This window comes from Rattus norvegicus, chromosome 8 (genome assembly GCF_036323735.1).
Source record: "Rattus norvegicus strain BN/NHsdMcwi chromosome 8, GRCr8, whole genome shotgun sequence".
In the NCBI taxonomy this organism is placed as follows: Eukaryota; Metazoa; Chordata; class Mammalia; order Rodentia; family Muridae; genus Rattus; species Rattus norvegicus.
The window spans coordinates 66,672,232-66,682,364 of record NC_086026.1 but is presented as its reverse complement, the minus strand read 5'-3'; the positions used below and the strand labels follow the sequence as shown (position 1 = coordinate 66,682,364).

At 39.5% G+C, this 10,133-nt stretch overlaps 1 long non-coding RNA gene across 1 annotated transcript; it reads right to left on the bottom strand.

The window, feature by feature from the left end:
- Positions 1–7,037: 7,037 nt before the first annotated feature.
- Positions 7,038–9,269, bottom strand: LOC134479975 (uncharacterized). Its single transcript, XR_010054049.1, has 2 exons — positions 8,759–9,269; positions 7,038–7,351 (listed from the first exon to the last, which is right to left on the bottom strand). It is a non-coding gene; the product is annotated as an uncharacterized LOC134479975 (long non-coding RNA).
- Positions 9,270–10,133: the final 864 nt, after the last annotated feature.

Below are 10,133 nucleotides of genomic sequence, written 5' to 3'. Positions count from 1 at the left end.
AAAGGCCAAATCAGAAGGATTTCTGTAGGTTCATGGCCAGCCTGGTTTACATAGTAAAACCCTTGTCTTAAAAAGAAAGAGACAAAACAAAAATGAACTCTTACAACTCAACAGGAAAGCAAGGAGGATGAGGCCTAGCTTAGTGGTAGAGTGTAGGCTTAGCATGCTCCAAGCCATGAGTTCAATACCCAATGCATTCGTGCTCTTGTGCTCCCTGTCTAAATGACCCAATTTAGAAGTAGGTAAAAGGGTAATAGCTATTTAACCAAGGAAAATTAAATATATACTTACCTAGTAACCAAACAATCTCATGCCTAGTTATCAGCCCCAGAGGAATGAAAACATGTGTTTCTACAAATAGTTGATTCCCACAATCAAGAAACATTATTCATAATGACCTAAAATTGGTAATAACCCAAAAGTTTATCAATAGGAAAAAAGCCAGGCGTGATGGCACATACATGTAATCTCAGCACTTGGGGGTTGGAAGCAGTTCAAGGCTGGCCTTGTTCTGTAGTGGGTCTGAGGTCAGCTACATGTGGCCTGTCTCAAACACACAGGGTTTAAAATTATATTTTCAGTCTCTCTCTCTCTCTCTCTCTCTCTCTCTCTCTCTCTCTCTCTCTCTCTCTCTCTCTGTGTGTGTGTGTGTGTGTATGAGCACTTCATGGTGTGTCACATATGTGGAAGAGTCAATTTTCTCCTTCCACTATGTAGGTCCCAGAAATCAAACTCAGGTTACCAGGCTTGGTATCAGGTTCTTACCGCCTAACGAGTCATCTTAAAGTGCCCACCTTTGCTTTAGATTTATCTAATTTTATGTGTATGAGTGTACTGTGTGTGTCCAGTGCCCTCTGAAGTCAGAAGAGGGCACTGGATCCTCTGGATTGATGGATTTGGAGCTGGGGATGGTTGTAAGCTACTGTGTGGGTGCAGGGAATCAAACCCTGGTCCTCTGCAAGAGCAGTCAATGTTGTTAACCACTAAATCATCTTTCTAGACCTCCCCCCCTTTTTTTTTCTTTTTTCTTTTTTTTGGAGTTGGGGACCGAACCCAGGGCCTTGCTCTTGCAAGGCAAGTGCTCTACCACTGAGCTAAATCCCCAACCCCCCCTTTTTTTTATTAAAGAGAGAGAGTAAGTTTATTTAGTACATTGCAAAGAATATGGCAAAAATGGCAATAACAGAGAAAACTCTGTTTTTGTCAGAAATATTTTAATGCCAGGGAAAGCATAAGTTCTATGAATGACAGTTTATTTTTGTAGTGGTGGTGATATTATTGTGTAGCCCAGGCTGGGTTTTAATTCATTGTGCAGTTCAGGCTGCCTCAAGCTCATAACAGTACCCTTGCCTCTTTCTCTCAAGTGCTAGGATACAAGTCTGAGGCAAGCCTGGCATTCTTTGATAGGATTAGAAGGATTAGGGGGTGTGGCCTAGTTGGAAGAAGCATGTCACTGGATGTGTTTGCTTGGAGATTTCCAGAGCCCATTGCCAGGCCCAGTCTCTCTCTTTCTGCCTCTCTGCCTAAGGATCAAAATGTAACTCTCAGCTACTGCCCTAGCACCTGCTTGTGTGCCACTGTCCTACTTGTCATGATGATAATGGACCAAGCCTCTGAAACTATAAGGAAGTGTCCAATCAAAAGCTTCCTTTTATAAGATTTGCCTTGGTGATGGTGTCTCTTCACAGCAATAGATCAACAACTGAGAAACCAGCCTATACAACAAAGACCGTCTCAAAAGAAAAAGGAAAGAAAAATGGGAGTGAGCATTAGGGATGTAGCCCAGCAGGTAGTGTGCTTGCCTAGCGTGCATAAAGCCCTGGGTTTGATGCCCATCGCTCCTTAAACTGGGTGTGATGGTAAACAGCTGCCAGCCAAGCACTTGTGAGGTTAAGGCAGAAGAACCAGGGGTTTCAGATCAGCCTCAACCATAGAACAAGACTGGGTCGAACGTGGGCTACATGACACTATGCCTCAAAGGAAAGAGAGGTGGATGTAGGTGGAGAAAAGGGAAGTGTGTGATCTGGAGCCCTTAAACATTATAGAGATTGTTGACTGATATGGCAGCTAGTGTGCTGAGTGGATCCAAACTACACAGTGCCTGACCACTTGAAAGGCCATTTGGAGGTTTTTTTACAACATCAAGCACAGGGGCTGGAGAAGTGGCTTAGTGGTTAAGGGCACTGACCGCTCTTCCAGAACACCTAGGTTTGATCTTCAGCACCCACATGACAGCTCACAACCATCTGTAACGTCAGGCCCAAGCGATCCAGTGCCTTCTTTTGGCCTCCCAGGGCACGGCATTTCAAACATGGCACCCAGACATTCAGGCAAAACACCTGTACAAACAAAACAATAAACAGTCCAAACAACAAGCTGGGCGGTGGTGGCACATGCATTTAATCCAAGCACGCTAGAGGCAGAGGCAGCCTGGTCTACAGAGTGAATTCCAGGATATCCAGGCCTACACAGAGAAACCCTGTCTGGAAAAAGAAACAAACAAATATCCCAATCAAAAAAAAAAAAAAAAAAACCACACTACCATCACCACCAAAAAATTGAAAAACAATTAAAAGTAAAGTAGATTTACTATATGATCCAAAAATCAGATTAGTTCATTCTTATGAAATAAAATCATTTAATAACACAAAAGCCTGCATATGGATACCAGGATTGAGGAAACAAAATTAGAAAGGAGAAGGTGGTTAGAACTTTCGAATTCTGGAAAACTGTTATGTGAAAATCCTTTCCAAAAAACAAACAAACAAACAAACAAACAACCCCAACTACCAAACTACCAAGAATGAGAGCTCCAGGGGCTGGAGAGATGACTCAGTGGTTAAGAGCACTGATTGCTCTTCCAGAGGCCCTGAGTTCAAATCCCAGCAATCACAAGCAAATCCCAGTCTGTAATGGGATCTGATACCTTCTTTTGGTGTGTCTGAGGACAGTGACAGTGTACTTATATATAATAAATAAATAAATCTTAAAAAAAAATAAAACACATGCCTTGTTATCTTATACGATCAATGGTCCAGCATTCTTGGAAGTGATTCATCCTTGGACAAGTGGGACTTATAGACTAGAGGAATTTTTGTGTTTTATAGATCTCTTAAACATAGTAATTAAAACTTAAAACAATTTTAGCCTTTACAATGGCTCACAATCATTTATCTCCTACTCAAGGGTATTGGTTGCCCTTGTCTGGACTTCTTTGGCACTTGCACATACATGGCGTGAACTCACACAGATACACAGAGATACAGACCCAGACCCAGACACACACACAAAACACACACACAGATATAAACACACACATACAGATAACAGACACACACAGAGATACACACACACAGATACAGACACAGACATAGACACACACACACACAAATAAAAATAAATCTTAAGGGCCCGGAGAGATGACTCAGTGATTAAGAGCACTGACTCCTCTTCCAGAGGTCCTGAGTTTAATTCCCAGCAACCACATGGTGGCTCACAACCATCTGTAATGAGATCTGATGCCCTCTTCTGGTGTCTGAAGACAGCTACAGTGTATTCATATACATTAAATAAATAAATCTTAAAAAATTCCCAAATGTAGCTGAGTATAATGTGTATAATGGTGTATGCCTGTAACCCTGGCACACTAGATGGAGACAGGAATTCCTACATTCAATGTCATCTCCGAGAACAGATCAAGTTCGGGGCCAACCTGGAATATCTGAGCTATCTTATAAAACATTATTTAGGCTATATAAATAACTCTACTTATTTGTTATATTTATCTACCCATTTTCTGTATGCGGCATGTTATTACATCTTTATAATAAGAATTCAAGCCGCCCCCAAAATGATTTAAATGGGCATCTTCTAACACAAATTTAGAAGCTGCTTCTATTAAGAAGCAGAGACTCCTTACTTGGCTCTGCAGGGTAACCACAGTGGGATACAACAGGTGTCTGTCTTGTCCCCATCACTTTAGGACAGATTCCTGCTCAGCTCTGTAGGGCTGTTCATCACTCAAGGGGCAGTCTGCCTGGAAACTGGTGACCACATTGATAAGGCCTACATTCACCTAACTGTTCAAAGGTACAAGGATGAAAACACTTAGAGCTTTTCGCCTTCACTTAAGTACAAACAGTCCTCTCATGATCCTCTTAGCCACCTTTCAAAACCAGGTCTGAGATCCCCAACAGCCAGAACACAGTTTGACTGAGACTGCTTTATCATGCAAACCTCAGGCTCCATGACTCAATTATCCACTTACACTAAAGCTCACATCACTGTCCCGAAGGTGACTGAAATGTTTGTCCATGCTGATTAAAAGACTTTCCTGCCAACATTATTGTTTGCTTCCTTGGGGGCAAGTGGCCAAACCTGACTTATTGGAATTAGTCAAGGCCTTGAACCTTGGTTTAATCTTAACTAAAAAAGATATAAAAGTGGGACATGGTGGTATATGTTGGGGGGTGGTTTTGTGGACTGTGCATTCAGATGCTAATTTCTGTTGGGGGTCCAGAGTTCCCCCACAAACCACATGAACACCAATCTCAGTCATACAAGGATGGTTTATTGAACATACACCTCAAGACTGATCAACCAGGGCAACAGCTGAAAGCTGTGTGTTTGACCTTCCTCAGGGCCAGCTTATAAATGCTAAAACCTCAAAAACCATAGTGAGCTCATACAAAGGTGCTGGAGGTGCTGCTTGGTGGTTGGCCTTGACTCAAGCTATTTCACCCATAACAGTTTATATTGACCTTAAATTTGATGGGTCCTAAGTGAAGCTTATGGTTGTGCAATTTCTTAAGATTAACAAATCTCATGACATACAAAACATAACAGGGTATGTGGTCAGCATGATCCTACTCTGAGTGAAGTTATTTTTCTGTGTCAATGACTGGGGAGCATGTTATAGCAACAACGTAAAATTGCTGCAGGTATAGAACAAAATGGCCACAGCTATGTTAGAAGGCAGGCCTCAATAATGTCTATGCCCAGACACCAGGCTGTAGTCTGGTTTCCATCACCTCTCTCTTTTTTTTTTTTTAAAGATTTATTTATTTATTATATATAAGTACACTGTAGCTGTCTTCAGACACACCAGAAGAGGGCATCAGATCTCATTACAGATGGTTGTGAGCCACCATGTGGTTGCTGGGATTTGAACTCAGGACCTCTGGAAGAGCAGTCAGTGCTCTTAACTGCTGAGCCATCTCTCCAGCCCTCCATCACCTCTCTTATTGGTTAATAAAAGAGTTGGTCAGGCAATTAACTGGGCAGAAGAAAATAGGACAGGTTTTCCAATCCTATTGAAGGGGTCCCAGAGAGACCAGAAAGGACAGAAGGACCATAAGAATAAGGTGTGGAGAAACCATGGGGAAAGACCAGGAGGATTCGCCATGAGCTCACCATGAAAGAGCAGCCATGAGGACACACATGGACCAGAGGGAGCCAGAGCAGGACCAGATGGCAAATTAACAGGGCATTTGTCTGTGTATTAGCAGCCAAGTCATGTTAGAATAGCTTAGAACCTGCCTAGCTTAGGCTTTCAGCTTGCTAATTAAAATACCAGGTCTCTGTGTCTTTATTCAGGATCTAGAACAGGCTAGAACAGGCATAGAAACACCCAGTAGTTATTTGAAAGTGGGAGTGGTGTGTAGAAAACACCCCAAAGTACTTATACACTGAACACAGGGCAAGAATTTATATAGAATCCAGACTTAGAGAGAAATCCAATTTAGCACAATTTAAAGTCAGAAGTGGAATCCTGGGGCCAGCACACATGGACTTTGGACCAACAGCAGAACAAAGTGGGGGCCAGGGGTACAGCTGGAGCTTGATGCAGGGAAAGGGTCAAGCATCTAGTGAGCATGGCCTCCAACTCTCCTACACAGCCATGGGGGAGGTTGCACTCCTGCCTATAACTGGGACATAAAGAGCCCATAGTTTGAATATACAGAATAGCTAAATTCAGCCCCAGAAAGTGGCAGTAGGTTTCAGGGGAGGTCTCCAGAATCAGGTGAGGCACAGCTACCAGTTAAACCCCATAAATGTAAGACTAGGCAGACACTGGCAACAAACACATGGAAGGCAGAAATACCTCTCCCTGTGAAAGGAAAGAGAGGAGCTGAGCTAATCACCGTAAGAGGTCTGAGCTGAACCATAGAGGGAGACAGAATACACAGAAGAAATCTGAGCATAGCCAAACTTCAGAGGAGGTAAAAAAATGTTTGGAATTATATTTTAGTTATAGAGGGAGACTGGGTATAAAAATTCATAGACAGTTATAAAGAATTTAAAATTAACAAAAATTAAAATGAATAAGACAAGTAAGATGAAAAAAAAGTCATTTAATTGGCTTAAAGATAGAAACAAAATGAAAGAGATAATTAATCTAATTGAAACTGACATATTACCAATTATGGTTATTATGCTATTATTTCTTGTTCTAATCTTTTTTTTTTTTTTTTTTTTTTTGGTTCTTTTTTTTGGAGCTGGGGACCAAACCCAGGGCCTTGCGCTTCCTAGGCAAGCGCTCTACCACTGAGCTAAATCCCCAACCCCCTTCTTGTTCTAATCTTAATAATCATAATGGTTTTTATATTTTCTTAAAGAAAAGGGCTTTAGAGACACAAGAAAAAGAGAAATATGAAAAGCAGAGAAGAAAATTTAGAAAATATAATAAAAATAAAGAAAATACTAAGAGAATAGAAATACAAAAAGAGAAATATGAAAAATAAAAAATGAAGAAGACTTTAAAAGAAAAATTAGAAAAAAATTACCAATAAAATTGAGGAGGTTACTAAAATAGAGACAGAGGAAATAAGGCCAGAGCCTACAGCACCACCATATAAAGAGAATCAGGAAAGTCAGTCAAATCTTCTTAGAAACTCAACCTTATCTTGTCTGGTTAGTGTATGACAAGTGTCAACACATAGTTGCCCCTGCCTGCAGGGGCTCAGTTATTCATGGGGGTCAAGGGGAACCCGCACTGTGGAAGAACGGGCGAGAAAGAGGAGCGAGACCAAGCAGTGTTCTTGTCAAGTTCTGTTTATTGAGAGGAGTGTACAGCATTTAAAGCTCTGAAGCAGGAACTGAAGCTTAGGGCTAGGGGAGTACCGGGAAGTACCCAAGGACATAAGGTGAATCCTTAAACTGCAAGATGTTCTTCTTAGACAATGAGGCAACAGTCTTCCGGGAACATGTTCTTTCTTTGAAAAGGTCAAGCCCTTCTCAGGAATCTGCTCAGGGCAGGGCTCTAACTTTGCCCAGTCCTGCAGTCCGCAGTCCGTCCTGGACACATAGTGGTCACCCTGGAGAAGAATTTAGGTGGCACCCTGTAGATATGCTGGATTTGAAAATTTTAGGGAAAGTGTCACCAATTATGTATGGTATGCATTCACTGTTTGTGGAGCAGATATTAAATTCTTGGACAATTCAAAATAGAATAATCTCCCAAGATTGGGACAATACGACAAGAGCAATATTAGATAAATCTGGTCCTTAGTTACAATGGTGGAGAGAAGAGGCTAGAGAGATAAAACAGAGAAATAGGGCCAGAGGTGTCACTATTTCTTAAGATCAGCTACTAGGTGAAGGTCCATATGCTAAAGTACAGATGCAAGTCATACATAATGAAGCAACCTTGGCATTCTAAAACATGGCAGCTTTAAATGCTTGGGACAAGGTCAAAGAATCAGGAAGAAGACTTGAACTATTTACTTAAATTATGCAAGGTCCAAAAGAAACATCCATTCACTTTTTACAAAGATTGACTTCAGCTGTAGAAAAAAGGGTATCAGATTCACAAGCTAGGACATTAATCGAGTCTTTAGCTTTTGAAAATGCTAATTCTGAGTGCAAAAAGGTGATCAAACCCTAAAGGCAAGATTAGCACCAGTAGATGAATGGATTTGAAATATAGTTAGTATTAAATCTCATTAATGTGATATGTATTTAATAGGAGAAATGATCTCTATAGGCTTTGAGAAAATGAGAGTTTGCAAACTCTCAAAAGAATTGTGGTAAACTAGGTCATTTCAAAAAGAGTTGTAGAAAGAATGAAGCTAATTCTGAAAGAGGACCTATGCTTTCTGGAGTGTGCAAAAGGTGTGGCAAAGGCTGACACTGGACTAAGGAATGTAGATCAACAAGAAATAGAAAGGGTAACCCCTTGTTGGGAAATGTCCAGGGGGCCTCTTGAGGCTCCAATATAGAATTCAAATCAGTCATCTTAGGTCAACAGCAGAGAAACTCATCTGCCAAACAAGCAACCATGTACTCTGAAAATAGACATTAAAATGAAATATCAAAGTCAGAACTGTTTCTATAGATAAAACAAAAATGTGAAGCTATCAAGAAACATATTTTAACAAATTTCTATAGATGATCAGAGGCCAAAACTAAACATAGGTATAAATGTTTTTGAAATTTAACATTAGAAGGACAATGGAACAGATGTAACAACAATCTCATCAAAATCTCAGCCTCCAGATTGGCTTCTTCAGAAGGTAGATTTATAATTTCTAGGGGTTCAAAGTGTATCCGAGATAAAACAAGGTGTAAAATAGCTTAAATTTATAGAACCAGAATGCAAAAATAGGAAAATTAAGGCCATATATGGCTGATATAGTCATTAATTTATGGAAAAGAGGTCTGTTGAAAGAACAAGAAGGGTGGACTACCATTCCTCCAATGCCAGGGACAAGCCATTAAATAAAAGAAGTTCCTGATAAAGATATTAAAAAAGTCTTACCAAGAATAGTCAAAGACTGTCCAAGTTGTCCATAAACAGGTCACAGCAGGGACTGGCTCTTCAACTTTATGTAGGGAAAAGATTGCTAGTAAAACACCAGTGACCCTTTCATTAAAGGTGGTTGATTAACTAACCTATTCGGATAGAACAATGGCCTATGACAAAAGAAAACTTGCAAATTCTAGAACAGTTACACCAAGAGTCCACCAGCCCTCTGAATTCTCTTGTATTTGTCATTAAAAAGAAATCTGGCAAATGGAGGATGTTGACAGATCTGAGACAATAATAAAATCATTCGGCCAATGGATTCTTTACAACTTGGAATCCCATTGCATGTCACGTCACTCATTATAATGATTGATTTAAAAGACTGTCTTTTCACAGTCCCTTTGCAAGAACATGATAAAGATTTGCTTTAATTGTGCCCATAATTAACCACTCCATGTTAACAAAAAGATATCATTGGAAAGGTCTTCCATGAGGAATGTTGAACAGTCCTACCTTATGCCAATATTTTGTACAACAGCTATTAGAAATAATTAATAAAAATTTCCCTAATCAATAATTGACCATTATATGAATGATATTTTGCTGGCTGATTCAAATGGAGGTACCTTAGAAAAATGTTTGGTGAGGTAAAGAGAATTTTGCCTTGTTGGGGATTACAAATTGCTCCTGAAAAAATACAAAGAGGAGATTCTATTAATTATCCAAGATATAAAATAAATCTATAGAAATTTGACCACAGAAGTTACAAATTATGAGAGACCAAATAAGAACTCTTAATGATTTTCAAAAATTGAACGACATTAATTGGCTAAGACCCATAATTGGATTAACTACTCAAGGGTTAAGTAATTTATTTCAAACCTTACTAGGTGATAAAGACTAAACAGTCCAAGAAGATTATCAGCTGAGGCTGAGAGAGATTTAGCTCTGGTATAAAAGAAATTACAAGATGCACATGTAAATCATTTTGATCCAAATATGGGTTATATTTTAGTTATTTTGCCTTATTTTACCACAAGAATTCTTATGTAGAGAAGATTGTATCTTAGAATAAATATTTTTAGCACACAACCAATGAAAATTAAAGACTTCTATAGAAAAAGTTTGTCCAAATTGATTCTAAAATGAAAAATGAGACTTGATCAATTAGCAGGAATAGACCCAACAGAAATTTTGGTGCTTTTTACTAATACTGAAATTGTCTCATTATGGGTAGAAAATCAATGTTGGCAAAGTGCTTGTGGTAATTTTTTGGGAGAAATTAACAACAAACATCCCCAAAGCAAGTAATTTTAGTTTATAAAATGAACTAATTGGATTCTCACTCATATAGCAAAAGGGACACCAATTTTAGAACCTCTACATT